Source organism: Emydura macquarii, unplaced genomic scaffold, assembly GCF_026122565.2.
Source record: "Emydura macquarii macquarii isolate MOO-44397 ecotype Brisbane River unplaced genomic scaffold, CSIRO-AGI_Emac_v2 contig_3390, whole genome shotgun sequence".
Lineage (NCBI taxonomy): Eukaryota > Metazoa > Chordata > Testudines > Chelidae > Emydura > Emydura macquarii.
In genome coordinates, this window is record NW_027133527.1 from 5,664,916 (window position 1) to 5,683,836 (window position 18,921).

Here is an 18,921-nt window from a genome sequence, read left to right on the forward strand (position 1 = left end):
ATAATTACAGGCATGACAAATTTATTACTAATTCCGAGGCACTGGTTTAAAACTGAAGTCTAAAATACGCCTCATAAAGAAATTACTTTAAGGAATAATTTTGACAAAGTAGTTGTTAAGTTATACACAGAATTTTCTGTGGAACCTTCAGATAGTGTTACCGGTGCCAAAGAAGAACTGGTAATTAATTACAGGAGTGACACATTCAACTTAAGTAAAAGAAATCTTTTTTCTTTTTTAATGACTGCAGAACTTGGAAGAGGAGGAGTAACAAAATATTTTTTAAAACAACGAGAGTTCTGTAGCACTTTAAAGACTAACATTTAATTTCAGTACTGAAATTAAATTTGTTAGTCTTTAAAGTCCTACAGAACTCTTGTTGTTTTGCTGTATACAGACTAACACGGCTACCCCTCTAAAATATTTTTTGTTCAAGTAAATACAGGGGCCGTATTGAACTCTATATAAAAGAACACTGGGGAAATAACCATTTAAAACCCTTCCCTCTCTTACTAATAACCGTCACCTTATTCAAACTGAATCTACTTCCAACATCCCATTCACTTGACACTGTTTATGCTGTTCAATTTATGTTTCACTGTCCTAGCTAAGTGACATTTCAAAGTACAGTAAACATGAACTAGTCAGTTTCCATTTCAGTTCCCAAGGAGTCTCATTTCTTACACCCTAGCCCAATGCTGCTGGAGAAGAAGCACGGGGAAGAAAACGGTTAAGTAAAAAAATGAAAGGAACAAGAGAACCTTTTGCAATCACGCACTAAAAAAGAGACCAAAACCTTGCTATTTATATTAGGTTTTGCAACACATGACAAAACCTAAATTGGGAGCCTAAAATATTTCACCGTGTCCCTTTAACACACCAATCTAATAGCGGTCTATGTTATTATCTAGTAGTAAATGCCACAGTTCTCTAAGCTGTTTGAATGCTGACCCAGTACATTATCACGCTGAAAAGGGGGTTGGAATAAACACAATGGGCTGATCCTTCAAGGTGGCCTGACAGGATCAGGCCCATGTTACAGCTCTCTTAGGTTCCAGAAATGCTACGTAATGAATAAAATTCAGAGCCCCCTCCCCTTCCCCCCCAACACACACACACTTTTTTTTTTTTTTTTTTTTTAAACACCATGAATTCTCTCCTAGGGCCTTCCTTGCAATTTACCTTGGTTGACTCATCTTTGATTTCACACCACAAGGTCTAATCCTCCTGACTGATCACTGATCTGACACCTAAATTCGGTCTATATTTTTTTAACTGAACACACAAAGTAAAATCACAGTCCAAAATTCAACAATCCTCTCAAATAACGGACAGAAAATTGTCCTGGAACCACAAGGAATGTGGGGATGTTGGGAGACTAGTGAAGGGAATGCCTAACGGGGCATTTATTTGGGGAGTTGGGATTTCTTTCCCCAGACTTTCACTGGAGGATTTTGCCTCCAAGCTAACAGCATATTTAGAAGAAATTTCTAGCAGCCCCACTGAAGGGTACATGAGTGTTGCAAAATAAAAATTAATAAATGCACAAAGGCAGAAGCCAACAAAGAGGCTTGACAAAGCAACATGCATTTCCTTCTAGCCAGATAATAGCAGAAAATGAAGAATCCTTTGCTAAACTCCCACAAATGTGCATGAGCTGCACCTTATGTAGGAGGCATTTAATTTCCAGACATCAAGGTTACTCCCACTCACAAAAATTAGACATCTTTGGATTTGGATCCCAGCTGCTCCAGTCAAGACAGGTTTAATCCCTTCCCTGTGGAGATGCTGTCTCATTTCTCTAGTCTTACCTTCCTTGGATCTCTACTGTACACCTATATGGCCACATCACCTATAATTATTGCATCACAATGTGATTCATTGAGGACAGGTAAAGATAGTTACGGGGCACTTTTGCATCTCTTATGAATAAATTGAGTTGATCCTTGCTAAAATATTTTATAAAACTGGAGAGGAAAAGATAGCTTCATGAAATGTAAAGAAATTAAAATAAGACTTTGGGGTGGATTTAAACCTTCTCCCTTCAGAGCATTTGGTCTTGTAGTGCCAATCTCAAGTGTCCTAAAACTGTGAGTCAGGCTCCACCAAAACAGAAAGATTGTTTTAAGTAGGCTGACATTTTAAAAATACATTTTTTGGTTTAACTTGCCTCCTGGTTTTTTAGCCTTTTGGGATCAAGTGTTCTCACTTTTCTCCATAACTAAGACAACTGAAAACTTTTAAAATGAAAGCAGACAGTCTCACATAATCACATGACTCCACGGTCTGGGGCTTTAAGAAAAATGGTCTAACAACATGATACTTGCAATAAAATGCAGATGTTGGCAACCCAAACCCAGGTGTGTCATGCTAGTGCAGCAGACAAAATGTAGAACTGACTATAAACACAAAATGATGCTGTCTAAGATGAGTACAGCTCATCTGGTATTATTTAACAGTCTGTTCACCAAACCTTGCCATTATGCATGGAGGGTGAAATTCACCGTTATGCAGAGGGCCAACCTAATGGGCTCTGTGGGCCTTACGGGGCGTATGGGCCTTGTGACGATCCTGCTGTGCTCGAGTGAATGTCACCAATTAAATTCTGTGTTACTTTTTTTTTGCATTACTTGACCAGCTCCAATAACAAGTAAAATACCACACCCAAAAAACCCCAACCAACCAACCCACTCAAGAACCCCGAAACAAAAACAGCATCCGGGGTGGAAAGTGACCTTTTTTTTTTAAAAAATCCTCTTGGTTGTAGGACCCTAAAGTGCCCCTTCCCAACGCCCCCTAACTCAGGGATGGCTGATAGTTCTTAAATACGGGATTGTTATCTTGACCGTGTTCCTTTAACACGCTTTCAAAATACACTCCGCTGCTGGGCCCCTAGCACTCAGCTTCTCCTGAAACCGTGTGAGGCTGGTTAGCTTGAGATTGGCCGCCTGCCATTTCAGTCACTTTCACCAAAATAGTCCTAGACTATTGAGCTGATTTCCCTTTGGCCACAAGCCAAAGCCATTGCTAGCATTGGCTGTCCCCCCAACCCCACCTATCTACTCGCTGCTACCAGACCCCGGCTAACCTACAGGAGAAGACAGCCAAGCTATTAAGGATTTCGGTGCATAAACACTACATACCTTCAGTGAAAGTATGGGCTTGACAGCTGGCCAAGTCTTTAGCAAGCACTGTGTACCTTCTGTGAGGGGTGCACACACAGCGGGTAATTAATTTCCTTGCAATAACAAGCAGACAGCTAGAGTATTTCTTTCTCAGTTCTCTCCTTTGAGACGTCTGAAAATATCCCGTTTAGGCTGTCAGGCAGCACCTCAGGCCCAGGGCAAAGGGAGAGAGAGCGTTTCAGCCCTGACAGCTCCTCCACGGTGTTCCTCAAAACTACAGCCCGCTCCCAAACAAACAGACGTGCAGCCACACAGTCGCACCATGGGACTAGATGACTGGTCATTCGAAGCAATGTCTGGGCCAGACCATGCAGAGAAGCAAGGCTTTGCCCGGCTCTGTTAGTTTTGTAGATAACATAATTGTCAAGGAGGCGGGCTGCATGTGACATATGATACCTGATTCCTCTTCTCCCTAAGGTATCTGACAGATCTAGCTGGTTTCCCCTCTGCTGCACCCCAAACTCTACTGTACACTCCTGGCTTCCCCTCTATCATCTCCTACACCTTAGTGTCTGCACAGGGCTCCTTTGGGGTTCCTCACCAGACAGTTCATTGCTTCAGGCTCTCTCAGGCCTCAGACAGACCCCCCCATGGGAAACGATGAACTCTGGTGCCTATCCATCCATCTTCCAAGGTTATCTCAGTGCTGAGGCCTCAACCTCCTTTCTGAACTTTAATTCACTGAGCCCCTGCAGACCCCCATCTCAGGGAGCTGAGTATCATTATCCCCATTTGGTCAAAGAGTAAATGCCGAGCACAGAGCGGTTACGTGACCAGCCCTGACTCCATGTGACGATTAAACTTCACCCTTGCCCGCGACCAAGACTAGAAATGAGGATCCCTTGTGGCCTGCTCCACGAAAGGGCAGGGAATAGAAAGAAGCTTCTCTCCACAGACCATAGGGCACCTGGGCCACTTCCAGACAACCTGCCCAGCATAAGCAATGATGCACAGCGTAATGCGGCTTACTTGCCGTATATTAATCAGCCCCTGGATTACAGCTCTGCCAACTGGCAGGTCTGGATTATACCTCAAATACTGCAGCACTGGCAACAGATCCAAGCACCTTTGACTCCAGAACCCCAGGCTTCTACTGCCTGAGTTAAAGGATAGCTCCATTAGCCAGCCCTACTAGTAAGGCTTTTATCCTCCCTGTACTCTTACCACCAGAGGGTACCACAATCCACGTTCAAGCCAAAACGTTATTCCCTCACTGGCTGCTAGTCAACCCATTGCTTCTCTGAGCCAACAACGGATTAAAATAATCTCCCCGGCTTTCAGCAATACCAGATCGCTTCTATGCAAGGCTTGTGACTGCAGCAAGGTTCCAGGTGACAGGGCGATAATGGGTGAGAGACGAACGGTCAGATTACCTGCAGCTCCACCTACACAAGGCGGTCACTCTAGGCCAGCTGCACTTCCAAGGACTGATCGTCTTCTCCCACTGTTTTCTCTGCAACACGTATGGAAAATAATCCGATTCCTTTCCGGTATGGGAAGGGCTGCTTCTTAACCAAACAAGGTTATAGCATAAAAAGAAATATGCCAGGAAAGAACTACCGACCAATAAAACCCCACGCTAAGGCTGCAGGACAGGATCAAAATGCAGCCATTCGGTGCGGCAAACTGCCATGGCTAAACTTTCCCATCCCTTTGCCAGGACCGAGGAAATTCGGAACAGGTTCAAAGCCCAGCTAAAACCAGCTAGAGAACAAGCTGAGATTGAGAGTTAACCAGCATGCAGGCGGTCACACGCCCTATTTAAAGAAATGAAAAAAGAGAATTAGTTTAATTGTCTCCTGGGTGAGAGGATGGATCAAGGGTTGAGAATATGAGACCGTGGGCAGGCACTACATCTGCCTCAGTTTCCCCATCTGTGCAATGGGGATTGTGTTACTACTCAGGGAGGCTGTGAGGATCAATGCATTTGTCTTTGTGAACTGCTGTGGGAGCCTTGGCTGGAAGGCACAGTGAAAGAACAGTTATTACTATTAAGGAATAGGAATTGAGCTGGAAATACTACATGAATAGAGCTCTTTTTACAACTTCCCAAATGACCAAGACGCGCTCAGAGATGCTTGAGTTAACGATAAACATATGTAGTTAAGCAAACATTATCAACATTGCCAAAAGCCCACTAGAGTTGGGTTCAAATGGGACCAAGATGTAGAGAGGAAAGATGGCTAGGGCATTACCCTGGGACTTGGGAGAACTGTCTTTCTCTGTTCTACCACAGGCTTCCTGTGTGACCATGGGCAAGTCACTCAGTTTTTCTGTGCCTCAGTTTCCCATCTGTACAATGGGGAATTACAGCACAGGGGGGCTGTGAGGATGAATACATTACTTGGTGCTCAGATACTCCAGGGATGGGGGGCCAGCTATGCACTTGACAGCGACAGCTGGCCCCTTTATTTGAACCCCTTTGCTACCTGCTACTCCTTGAGCAGCTCAAGAAGGGAGCCAGCATCAGAATCGGGTGCCCGGTGCTGCTTTGTTCATTCATAAAGTTTAGCTAGGCGGAGGGTTTGCAACAGTCGAACTGTTCACTTCTCACCAGCCAACTAAAGCTCTGCGGGGCTGGGGCAGCCATCATGTTTATTCCTGCAGATTGGGGTGGAAGGACTTTTTCTATGTGTTGTGGGTTTTTTTTTTTTCCTCTCCCCTATTCCAAAGAAAAACATAATGTTAAACAGAGTCTAGTCTGCGTCTCACTGCCAAGACTGATGTCATGCTCCCATTATGTCATTCACCGGCCCATCCTGCCTTCCTTTCATGAAGCAGAAGGGGAGGGAAGAAAAGGGGCGGGGGGAAAAGCACTGTGCAGGATCACTCCTGTCTCAGCCCTTTTGGTGCATGGAGTCCAGCCAGAACAGTGATGGGAAAAGCATCCGCCGCCACAGAGAACGGTCTGCACAGATCGAGGCGTTGTGCAGGCGGACGGAGGGCTGCAGTGATTCATTAATAAAGAAGCTTCAAGTTTGTAAGCCACGAAAATAAAAGCCACCAGGCCAAGGAAGAAAACAAACACACAGAGAGAAAGCCGGGGGGACTCCCTGCCCTTCTGAAGCAGGATGGACATGCCACGCTGAGTGCGGGGCAGGGTTTGGAGGGACCCAGAAGCAGAAGCAGCCAGGGTCAGGCCTGGTTTGTTTCATTAAAAGAAATCAGCAGCTAGTCAGGACTCTCAGAGTCCAATAAAGCCCCGTAAGTATGAGGGGGAAGTGAGGGAGATTCATCCTTCTGTAGCTGCTATTAACAGGCTCTTAGTGCCAGCGGGTGTTTGAACTCAGAGAACCCTGGGGTGCATAAACTCATAGACTGCCAGAGGGGAAAAAGCTATTAGATCGTCCCAGGCAGGGCAGGGCTGGTCCCTACAGGACATGCTAGGGCTTTGGAATAAGAGGAGCACGTCCCTAGCTAAGTGCCATGCCAAGGGACCAACATTCAACAGCTGGGCTCTGTCCTTTGGGAGAGACCAGGGTTTCTCCACAGACCTGGAGGGCAGAGCCTTCCTTCTGCCCCCCCCCACCCCCCTCCCCACACACACATTGCCCTGCTCTTCGAGGCCCCACCCCCCATTACACGCAGACAAGCAAAAATACTCCACTGCACGCTGCAGCCAGAGAAACACGTCTCATCTTAGCAAGGCCAGGGTGGGGCAGCCGGCGCGAGTGAGATCACAACTCCCGAGTCATCACAAGGCCTGGAAAATCACAGTGGGAAGAACAGGAAGGTGGGAGAGATGGAGAAGAGGGATATTTACACCCCCCCCCCCCCAAACACTGGTGGGAAAGGCATGTCGAAGATACAGTGTGGGCAGTTGCTTGTACTAACGGTACCTCCGTTCCAGGGTGCAGATAAATCCAGGTACTGCTGTGAATTGGGGGAACCTCACTGAAGTGAAACAGAAACTGTGCAGGTGTATCTGAGGGGAGAACTGGGCCCCAGGATGTCTGCATTTTTCCCTTTTGAGTATTTAAAATTGTAATCTTAATGTTACGTAACCTTAATGTTACGTTAGTGGAAGGTTTATTTAAATTTAAATAAAGGGAGGAGAATCCAACAGCAACTTCTGTTTATTTCCCCCACCATTTTCAGAATTGCTCCTTCAGAATCCTGAGGGTTCACGGCACCTTTCAAGACTCAGCTCTCCTTCCCAAAGTCTCACAGCCACCCTGGGACCAAGGTAAGGATTTCCCAGTGTGGTAAACTGAGGCACAGACAAGTTAAATGATTCCACAGCACATCACTGGCAGAGGTGGGAATAGAACCCAGGAGGCCTGATGCCCAGGCCTCTGCTCTTACCCTCAGATCACACTCCCTCCCCCGAAACAGGGACCGCACAATTATGGGATACACAGATACGGTGCCCACAGGAGGACAAGTTGCACGGGGGCAGGAAACCGAAATGCAAAATATTAAACTGTCTGAAATGCCCCTTTTAAAAATACAGACACACAGAGCAGCTGACCAATGACGGCTGCTGTCTAAGAGGTTGCCTACACAGCAAGAATGCTGCAGTAGGTGTGAACATGCCAAATGTTTTTGTAATATAAGGGAAGAAACTGCAGGCTAGTGCCCCTATGTAAAAAGAGTGTCTCCTGGTGCTACCTCATTTTCATAATAGGCTTTCCAGAAAATAGGGCTCCTGGAGGGAAAAAACAGCTAGGTGTTTTTTGCATACTTCAGCCAGGAAAATGTGTTTTTTAGCTGACTTGATTCTTTACTTTTTTTTGGCTTGCAGCACTCCTAAGCTGCAGAAAGGAAACAATGGCACTTGTGTGAAGGGGGGGTTCCAGATTTATGCCACAAAGGCTTTGAAATTAAACAACAACAAACAAAAGAAGTTTCCTTACAAGTTCGGAGCTGGGCCCTGGGGAAGCAACACTTATGGACTCGCGCTAAATGTTGGAATGTCCCAGCTTCCACTTTGAAAACGAATATTCTCTCAGCAATGCTTCTGCATGGCGCGCTCTTGGCACTGTAACCGGCTCAGAGGGCAGGGAGTAGGATGGGGAGCCTTTCACCACGGGATCGCTGGTTTCAGTCAGACTCAGGTAGGTACTGGGAAAGGCTGGGATTTCAAAGGAGGTTAACAGATTAAGGTGGCCAAATCCCACTTCACCTCAGAAAGCTGAAGTGGAATTTATGAGTAGGCCCTGGTTTAGTCCTCTGCACAGGGGCAAATTTCATCCTTTCTGTCCCAAACCGTTATGTAGGGTTGTTGTGCCTTGTGCGTTCCACCCCAGAGGTGGCTGCATTTCAGTACAGGGAAGTCCCAGCGATTCCATTACAGGTATCAATTTCTAAAGCATGCTTAGATCTGTAGGGATGAAATGTACTAGACAGAGCATGTACAGAAACAGGAAAAGAGACATATATTAGGACTTGGGGATTAGACCAGGACAACTGCTGAGTGTGAGCAATGGCTTGGACATGTGCCCGCTGTGGCCAACAATACTGTGAGATCAGGGCCATCTTTCCCCCAAGGCAGCCACTGTACAATGCCAATTCAGTTAAAACCAAACAAACAAGTTCGTTCGTCTTATTCAAAAATCCGAGTCACAAATTCTGGCCCAACGTTTAGTTCTCAGAAAGGGTGCTGACCAAGGAGACCTGTTTTCACAAACGTTCACTGGCAAACCCTTCCACAGCAAAATCGCAATTGCTGGCCTGAAAAATTCAGGGCAAGGACACAGCAGTTTTCGCAGTGTTCTGTACGCTTTGGACTCACACAGCACCTTTCATTAGAGGACTGCAAAGAACTTGACATACATCCCTGCAAGGTAGCTACTATATCCGTAGGGGACAAAGAATGGCTTTTGGCTGAGGCACTGCACTGGGAAGCAGGAGATCTGGACTCAATTCCCTGCTCTGCCACAGACTCACTGGGGGACCTTGGGCCAGTCACTCGGCCTCATTTCACTCTCTGTAAAACGGGGATAATGCTACAATCCTTTCTCCCACCCTTTGTCTGGTCCGGCTATTTAGACTGTGAGCTCTCCGGAGCAGGGATCGTCTACTACTCTGTGTTTACACAGTGTCCAGCGCAATGGGTGAGCTGGATTTGTACGGGTAAGTGTTACCAGCCTTCCAATTACTGGGCCTTGGCTCCTTTAAGACTGAGCTGAGAAGGGTCATGTGACTGCCTGTGGGGACTATATAAAGCAACCCTCAGCTCAGTCCAGGAGGGGCTAGGGACTTGGGTGGTGGCGGCAACGGCAAGGGCAAGGTCTAGGGGTTCTTCTGAACAGCTTGATGGTTTGTCTCGGGATACAGCCTGCGAGTGAATTCGTCATAAGACATCCAAGGCTTGAGGCATGGCTGGGGTAAAGGCCTACCCAAGCAACCCGGATGGAATAGTGTTGTGGACAGGAGAGGGTGGAATGAATGGCTGTTTGACTAGCTAGGACCTTAGGGCTGAAACCTGGGGTAGAGAGATGGACTGGGCTCCCCTACTCCTGGAGATGGGAATGGACAACCCTGACCCAGGCCGAAGGGTTGGTTGCAATTTCACTATGGAGAGGGCTGCATTGACCCATGCACTAAGGGGAAAAGGCTGTTGGCAGAACCCTGTACCAACAGCTGAAGGTCTGTCTGAGCCTGGGAAGGGCTGGAAGGGCCTGTTTGATTTTTGGAGTTGTTGGCCCTTTCCTATGCTGTGGAGGGAGAACTTAAACCTTGGACAGGAGGCTTAAAAACACCCAGAAGCCTGTGGCAGGGCATTAGAGGTGGGGAAACTAAGGCAGCAGACGAGACGAGCTGATTCTGGAGCGGGTAACCAGTTAGAGACCCTCTAAGCGCTGCCAGGATACAAATTGTCAATCATTTCACTGATAGCCAACAGAGGCACAGAGATCCAAGATCACAGAGCAACTCCCAGGCAGCCCCAGAACACACATCTCCCAAGTTACCGCACTAGCCGCCGCTCAGCCCCTCGCTTTGCCTTGAGTCAGGATGCTGTTATGCTGCAGTGCACGCTCAGAGGTGTTCTCCCTAGCCCCAGCTTCAACCTAGAATTTTCTTCTTTAAGTGTCTGGCAAACGCAAGCTAGTGACGCGTCTGTAATTCCAGGTGGGATCTGTCTGAAGTCTAGCCGGGATTTAAATCGCGGTTATGAACGTTGCTCCAGCCAGAGAACACTTTGCAGACTTTCCCAAATATGGTTATGAGACTGATCGGGGATGAAGCCACTCAAACAAAGAAAACGTGTTACCTCATGGAGTGATGTCATCTTTGGCAGGGCCAGTTCTCTCACTTGCGTGCAAGGCCATCATGCGATACGTCCTCCTCCCTAATTAGGAGGGGTAGCGGGGGTGATTTTTCACACCATGCCCTCCCAGGAACTGGAGAGGCGGTCACTGCAGCGGGACCTGCAGCGCAGTTCAAGTTATTTTTAGATGATAACTTACTTCATCCTCTTGTTCCCAACATTTAAACAATGAAGCCAAATGCAACAGGGTCACTGATGAGTCACTGAGCATCTCCTAGATGAGTTTTCCTATTGACTTCAATGTGAGCAGGATGGAGCCCCAAAATTGGAACTTTCACTGGTGAAAAGGTGTTTTTCACAACTTTTAAGATCATTTCCCAATTGCAAGCGGATTGGTCATCCAGACATACACAAACAATGTGGCCCCACTGTCACGTGGAAGTACATCTCTAGGGCTTCTTCTCTCCTGGGAGATCTAGACAGTTGACTCTCGTTAGCATGAAACAAGGCTTATGCCTAATTCATCACACAGCCACAGACCCACGCTAGTGGCAGGGTGAACTGTCGGTCCAACCCCCCACTGGTAAATCATGTTTAAAAACTACAACAGACAAGGCCTTACCGTTTGGAAAACCAGCAACCCCACTATTTAAACCCTGTTAACAGCCATAGTTAGAGCTGCCTATAAACACGCTGTCTGCAATTTTATGCGTCTAAAAGTCAGCCCTGCAAATATACAGTTGTTCCATGAAAAGTGTGCAAAGAAACTGAAGATCTGTTACAACAATGTATCTTCCCAGCATCCACAGCAGAACTGAAGGGGTGGGGGAAGTGGCTTAGAACCCTGCACGCTGAATCCAATAGTTTTCCATGAAGATATCCACCTTTCTTCCCCAACAGTTGCCTTTTGGAAGAACCCCATAATGATGTGCTCTCTTCCCAAAAACCAGGAGGGCTGCAGGAGTAGTATGCCAGACTTCTGGGGCCAAGGAATGCTTTATCTTGTTACCTTACACTGCTCTCTTCTCGCCAATTTGGGAGCTATGCAGACGGTCTGCAGAAAACTATATCTAGGCTTCCTTGGTTGAAGGAGAAGCATCCCAGATGCATGGCCTTCAGCATGACCAGACTTAGTAGGGGATAATGTGCAGCCGGGCTGGTTTGGCTGAAGGGGAATTCTCTGGGTTCCAGAAGCAAGCAGAGCTCCCTGAGACAAATCATGTTAAATTCTGTAGTATTTTCCCCAGCACCAGGGGCATTTATATATATAGTGAATGAGCACCGGTGACAAGACTTTTAAGATGCAAGAAACTTCAGGGAATATTTAAAGGATATAAAAAGGACCTCCATTTGCTGAAATGGAAGGAGCTGGATCCAGAAGATGGAGATAAATCCTGGTAAATCTTCTTGAAGAGCATGCAGGCATACATCAAGCTGGCAAACATCACCACATGAAACGAAGTAAATATTTGCATAGCCTGTTACCGTAGAAACCTCTTAGGACAGCCACGTTTTGTTTCACCAGCGGAACACTAAGATACTTTAGATATCGACATGCAACCATGAGACTTTTGAACCACGCAGTTCTGCTAATGGTTCGAGTAGCTAGTATCTGCTCATCTGAAATTCAATTTTTTTGTAATTTAATAGCAGATTTTTAAATCAATTATGTCCAGCTGACTTTGTGTGGCTGAGCTAAAACAGAAAGTCCGCTAGGAAAGCGTGTGATTGGAAAGTGCCCAGGTGGTAACAGATCAGAGGGCATCTCTGGCATATAATCTGACGCTAACCATACTTAAAAGGAAGGAAAATCAAAGCCACAAAGTAGCAAGATTATGCCTTTCAGGGGAGGCTCATGAAGGACCGAGAAGTTAATAATAAACTCAGCTCTTAGAAAACTGATCTGCTCACAACAAGCAAAGCTGGGCATCCCTGGCAAAAAAAATTGTAAGGAGGATACAGGGAAAGAATCTAAGCAAAATCCAGTTACACCTGCACTAAGGACAATGGACCTGATTCTTGGTTACACTAAGACCACTCTGTATTACTCTAGCTGTGTCAAGTGAGACCCTTTTGTGATGGTGTATGATTGAAATATGACTGATATTGCCACTGCTAGACAATTGCAACAAATCTTGTACAAAGTATGTCATGTAAGGTGTGAATGGAAAAGTTATGATTCACTAAAGATGGTTAAATCCACGCATCATCACTGAATCTGAAGTTATGAATATTGGATATATATATCTGCATCCCAAATGTGGTTGTTCCTGGGGTAACACCCAAAGCCAGACAAACAAATGCTTTGTGCTGATGGCCCATTAAAGGCAATTAACTCTCAGGATGGGCCATACAAGAAAACTCATCCCACCCAGCAAGCCATTCCCCTTAATGCCTTAGCCAGAATATGGGCAAGGGCTGCCCCTGTGAGTCAACAAGCCATGTAAGGGCATGTGACTTGCTCATGTGACCCTGGACACTGTCATGCTTGTATTCAATTTTCCACAAACTGTGCTCTGAGCTTTGCCAGGCGCCTGGACAATGGACATTCTCCTTTGATATAAAAGACTCTTGGATCATCTATGTTGCCTCTTTCCTGCTCTGATCCTCTGGACTATACACTAAAAGGAGCACTGTAATCTTTGGACTGAACACCTTCCAATCTTTTGGGAGTTACCAGAGACTTTACAAGCCAGCCGTTTATTTCATCACTGCTACAAGCCTGAGATAAGAACTTTGAAATGATTCTAGATATATGACCTATTAACCATTTTAACTCTCTATTCCTTTTCTCTTTATATAAATAAACCTTTACATTTTAGTTACTAAAGGATTGGCAACAGTGTGATTATCGGGTACAGTGCTGGAAAGTGGCCTTAGTATAAATGAAAACCAGGCCCAATGTAATGATTTTGTGGCAACTTATTCATGAGCTGTTCTGCAAACCATGGGTCACATGGAGAACGTGAGACCTGCCCCAAAATTCCCAAACCACAGGTGCATGCCACTTGGGATCAAGATGAATCTGCATTATCTGGGCTTCTATTAGTGCTTTCTATTCTCTATACAAGAGTCACAAGAACCTAAGCAGGCCTGACTTTCTGTTCATCAGTGGACAGAAGTGATACTGGCATGGTAGCCAGATAACTGCAACCGCCTCTCATAAGTAGCGACCTCATCTCAAACAACCCCTTTAAATCTTCCTCATGTGGTTTCCAGTAACGTTTTGCTTAGTTAACGGCAACTTCTACCAGGCAATCAAATTTTGCAGGCCCCTCGGGTATTTCTTAAGACAGGTTTCATTGTATTTATTTTAAGTGTGCCTGGCAAACAAGTTTTATTTCTGGCACATTTTATCTTCGGACTGAAAAGGCTCTCCTGCTTGGGTCTCTGGGCAATGCTGTATAGCTCAAAATCTGGGCAGTAAACTAAAAATAACGAGGCAGTGGAGAGGCTGTAGGATTGCTAATAGAGATGTGGCACTGGTTACCTGTAGGTCATTGGTTCAGTTATGGCCCCAGGCAGCTAGTGATCAAGAATAATTTTTGGAAGTGTCTTACAGTCCATTTTGTGCTGGACAAGCTCTCAGCTGACTGCAGGTTTATCCAGCTCAACAGCAGCCCTGTATATATACAGGCTAGAAGACTTCAGGGCCGTCAGACCAATACTAAAGCCATCTGAAACCAGACTAAATTAAACGGCACCACACTCTGATGCTCAGTGAATAAGCGCAGAGCCCACCCCCCCACTGTGTTTGACTGAACAAATCCAAAGCTAGGCTGCAGCAAGAGAAAAGTGGCTGCGTGTTCAGGTCACGAGAATAAGTCAGAGCCTGGGCTGCAGTGAAATCCAGCATTTGTTTTCCTTGCCGCCGTATGTTATGTCTACTCTCTGTGATCTAAGAAGTGACAGACAGGTCCTCCAGATGGTCTAAAACACCCCGACCTGCCCAGTACATTAGCCAGCTGGGGGGATAAGGTAGTAACCCTCCTCCTTTCCTTGGCAATCTGCTTTCTTCAGTAACAAGGAGCAATGAGGATGATTCATCGACTTTTAAGGCCAGAAGGGACAACTGAGATCATTTGGTCTGATCTCTTATGTAACCCAGACTGTAGGACTTCCATAAATTAATTCCTGCTTCAAAGCCAATAGCTGCAGTTGAACTAGAGCATATCTTCTAGAAAAACATCCAGTCTCGATTGAAAGTGACAGAGAATTTGTCACAGCCCTTGGTAAATTGTTCCAATAGTTAATTACCCTCGCTGTTAAAAAAAACTGCACCTTGTTTCTTGTCTGAATTTCTCTAGCTTCAAATTCCAGCCATTGGCTCTTGTCACATCAGCCTTAATTTGCTTAGTGAGCCCTCTATTCTCAGATTACTGCTTCCTGGTAAATTCTTATATAGACTATGGTCGTTACCCCTTAACTTTCTCTTTGGTGAGCTGGAGCTCCTTGAGTTTATCAATATAAGGCACGTTTTGTAATTTTTTAAAAATCATTCTCATGGCTCTTCTCTGAAGTCCCTCCAATTTATCAGCATCCTTCTTGAGTTGTGGACCCCAGAACTGGACATGGTGTTCCCGGAGTGGTCACTCCAGTGCCAAATACAGAGATAATATAACCTCTCTGCTCCTCCTCATAATCCCAGTTTATGGATCCAAGGATCACATTAGCCCCCTTGGCCACAGCATCACACTGGGAGCTCATATTCAATTCATTATCCACTATGACGACTCCTAAGTCTTTTTCAGAGGCACTGCTTCCCAGGACAGAGTCCCCCATCCTGAAACTATGGCCCACAATCTTTGTTCCTAGATGTCTGACCCTACATTTAGCTGTATTAAAATACATATTGTTTGCTTGCACCCAGGTTGCCAAGTGACCCAGATCGCTCTCTATGTCCTCTTCATTATTCACCTCTCCCCAATCTTTGTCATCTGCAAACTTTATTGGTAATTATTTTGTTTTCTTCCAGGTCACTAATAAAAATGTTAAATAGCCTAGGGCCAAGAACCAATCTCTGCGGGACCACATTAGAAACCATCCCCTTGATAATTCCGTTTACAATTACATTTTGAGGCATATCATTAGGCCAGTTTTTAACCCATTTAATGTGTGCCATATTGATTCTGTATCATTCTAGTTTCTTAATCAAAATGTTGTGTGGTGCCAAGTTAAAAGTCTTACATCAGCGCTATTACCATAATCAACCAAATTTGTCATCTAATCTATCTATCTATCTATCTATCTATCAATCAAAGATATCAAGCTACAAATTCTACCATTTCCATCTAGTAATGGACCAATGCCATCATTAGGATTTCTTTTGTTCCTAATAAACTTTAACTCCTGGTTGTCCTTAAATCTGCTTGACATAAATATATCCTTGTCTCCTTTTGCTTCCCTTATCCATTTTCTACTATTCCTAGCTTCTAATTTATAGTCATTGCTATCAACTTCCCCTTTTTTCCATGTTATCTGTTATTAATTTATTTGTAGATGCTTTCAGTTCCCCTCTAAGTCAAGCTGGTTTTTTTAACAAGGGTAAATGACAAGGATAGCTCTGTATATTGGTCACTCTGGTACTGAGCAAAAAGAACAAAGTGTCCCCATCACAAAACCAATCCCAACACCCCAAGTGACCGTCTCCCCAAGGAGGTCAAGGTGATGGAACTCCCTTATTAACATGGAGGTGAGGTCTTTTCAGGACAGGCTTGATGGAACAGAATATTGCTCTGTTATTGCATCTCTTCTGTGCATATGAAAAATATTACGCTCATCCGATGCCTTTCATCGGTAATAATTTAGAAACGCACAAGCAAACAGAAAAGGACCCCTGGGAGCTGAGATCAGTAGCCAGTCAAGGTTTAAAACAATCCAAGCACGATCATCCAAAGTCACAACCCGGCACCACCCAGGCTGTGAAGGCTATGCTTTCTTTATAGGAAGGAACCGATCTTGTAGCAGATGTAAATGCAGCTGTGGAAAAGGCACAAATGCTCAGTGCCATGGGGAGTAGGGAAGTGGGGTGGGGGAAGAATTCCTGTAGCATTAACAGCTTTCTAGTGTAGCGTTCATGACCCTAGTTCAGTGCTGCATGGGGCTTAGCTCCAGTGACACCGATGGACTTCCTATCAGTGCACAGTGCAGATACTATTGGAAAAGTAAATCACAGAAATGAAAGACGGAGTGAGCTGTTAAGTCATCTTGTCCATTCTTTTGCCATTACAGAATTGTTCCCTGCAATATATTCTCCAGTGCTTGGTCTAGCCCTGTTTAAAATGTTCCAACCGATGGGGTATCCATTTCCCTTGGGGGAACAAGCAGGTCATAATCTTCCTGAATTCAACCAAAACTTTCTTTTGTCCATTTCTTCCTGTTTTACTTCTTTCCAGACTATCCTAAACAATTCCTCTCCCTCCTTAGTCTCTATACTCTTCAGGTACTTGTAGGCTGGTACCTTGCACCCTGATAGCACCGAATTATTCATGGCTCTTTCAGTCGTTCCTCATAAAATAATAACGTATAGCACTGTGCCAAAGTCTAATGATATTAACAATATTCCCAGCTAACAAAATGCAGCAATATGGAATCTCTGCTAGGCCAGCACATGTATCTGTCCACGTGCTGGCAGAAGCTGAGCTCTGAGCGTTTTGCGGTTCCAGCAGAGGCAGTGGGGCTTTGAACATTTAAAAGGCACCGAGCGCCATTCCCAGTGCTGGTCCAGTCCCCCAGGGTTCTGGGTGCCTAGTGTTTGTTTGTGATTTTGTGAATAGGGCCGTTTTAGCACGTTGAGTCCTCCCAAAAGGGATGATGTGTTGCAGCGGATTGGCTCTCTATTCCCCAAAGGAAACATCTGCACATTCCAGACACATTTTGTAACGGGAGTGAAACCCATCCTTGAAGTGAAATTTTACAGCCTCCACGGCACAAAATAACGATTCTTGGCAAGCAGCAGTGGAAAAGTAATGTTTAAAATATTATTACAGGGAAGCGGCTGCCAGAACCTCAAATTAATCATTAGAATGTGTCTTCGGAGCAGTTCGGTGCGTTATGTAACATTCATCCACCTCCAGTTTAGAAAGTGGGTCCTCTCTCTCTCCCCCACACTTCTCGGTTCACTTTTTATATTTTCCACAAAGACAGCCGCGAGGGATTGAAAGCCCCTCAGCAGGTTCCATGCATCTCCCACTAACTCAGGCACACCGAGGCTTAGCCAAGAGGGAAAGTGCCCACCTCCAGAATGGGCTGCTTTCAGATGACTTCAATCAGCACTTAAGCAAAGATTTCTTCCAGCTGCATTCTCTCTTTTCTTAATGAAAGAAAATCCCTGGTTCAGATAGGGCTAGGGACTCAGCTTCTTATCATCAGCACCTGGGAAAGGAAGTGTTTTCACAGCTCACAACAGCAGAGCAAACACTAAAAATGCTAGCGCTCCCCTTTGAGCCACATGCTTTTGCCATTCACTCTGTGTGCGTCTGGACAGCTGTCTGGTCACTGGGTGGGAAGCCTTTTGAGTCTGAAGACTGATTGTGGGTATGTCTAGGCTGCAATAAAACACCCACGGCTGGCCCGTGTCAGCTGACTTGGGCTCAGGGCGCTCAGGCTGTAGGGCCATAAAACTGCCGTGTAGTCATTGGGGCGCGGGTGGAAGCCCGGGCTCTGGGACCATCCCACCACAGCAACGGTCTGCTGACCTACAGCCTGGGATGTTCCCTAAATGATGGCTGGGATCCCGGTACTGCTCTCCAGCCGGGTGAGGAAGTCTGGCTCGTAGCCAGGACTTTTCACCTTTCTCTGTCACAGTCCGGACGGGCCAATAAGGGGTGCTGGGCTTTTACGGGGCTGGGCTCGGCCTTGCCTATGCTAGGCTAGCCACCTCCACAGGTGAAGGGAATGAGCATGAGGGGTCATGTGACTGGCAACAGGTGACTAAGAACTGACCTGCTGGGAGATATAAGGGCAGCCTGGCCCCATTCAAGAGAGAGCTTGGGCAGAACAGACCTAGGAGTGAGTGTGTGCTCAATTAAAGAGCAGGAAACTAGCCAGGAAAAGGACCAGTGAGAAGACCAGGCTTAGCACATAGGAAGGGGTCCTGGGAAGGAAAGTCAGGGCAGTTTGAGTCATGGAGCCGAGCGCTCAGTGGTTTAGGGTCCCACGGCTGGTGGTCCATAGTAGAAGGTGGGTGTGGGTTCTCCCTATGCTACTGCCTTGTGTGGTATTACAGCCATCCTGGTCGACAAGGGACTGACTGGAGCCCAGGAGGGCTAGAAGCTGAGCCCAGGAGAAGGGCTACAGACTGTGGAGAAGAAGGCCAGTCCCTGAGAAGAAGAGCTGTGCCTGGCAAAACTCTGGGGTGGAAGATTTGGTGCTATGTTTCATTTTGGATTTTCCTTAACTCTGGGAGAGGTGGATTTTTGTGACTTTGCCAGAGAGCTAAGTCACCTCAGTGGCCTACCTTAGTGACTGGGAGCCAGTGAATGACTGCAGTGTGTCACAACTGAGGCAGCACCATGAAGGAAA

At 45.9% G+C, this 18,921-nt stretch overlaps 1 protein-coding gene across 2 annotated transcripts in view; it reads right to left on the reverse strand.

Annotated features, from left to right (window-relative positions):
• PKD1 (polycystin 1, transient receptor potential channel interacting) overlaps positions 1 to 18,921 on the reverse strand; it is a 132,960-nt gene that overhangs the window by 80,468 nt on the left and 33,571 nt on the right. The window lies entirely within an intron of this gene.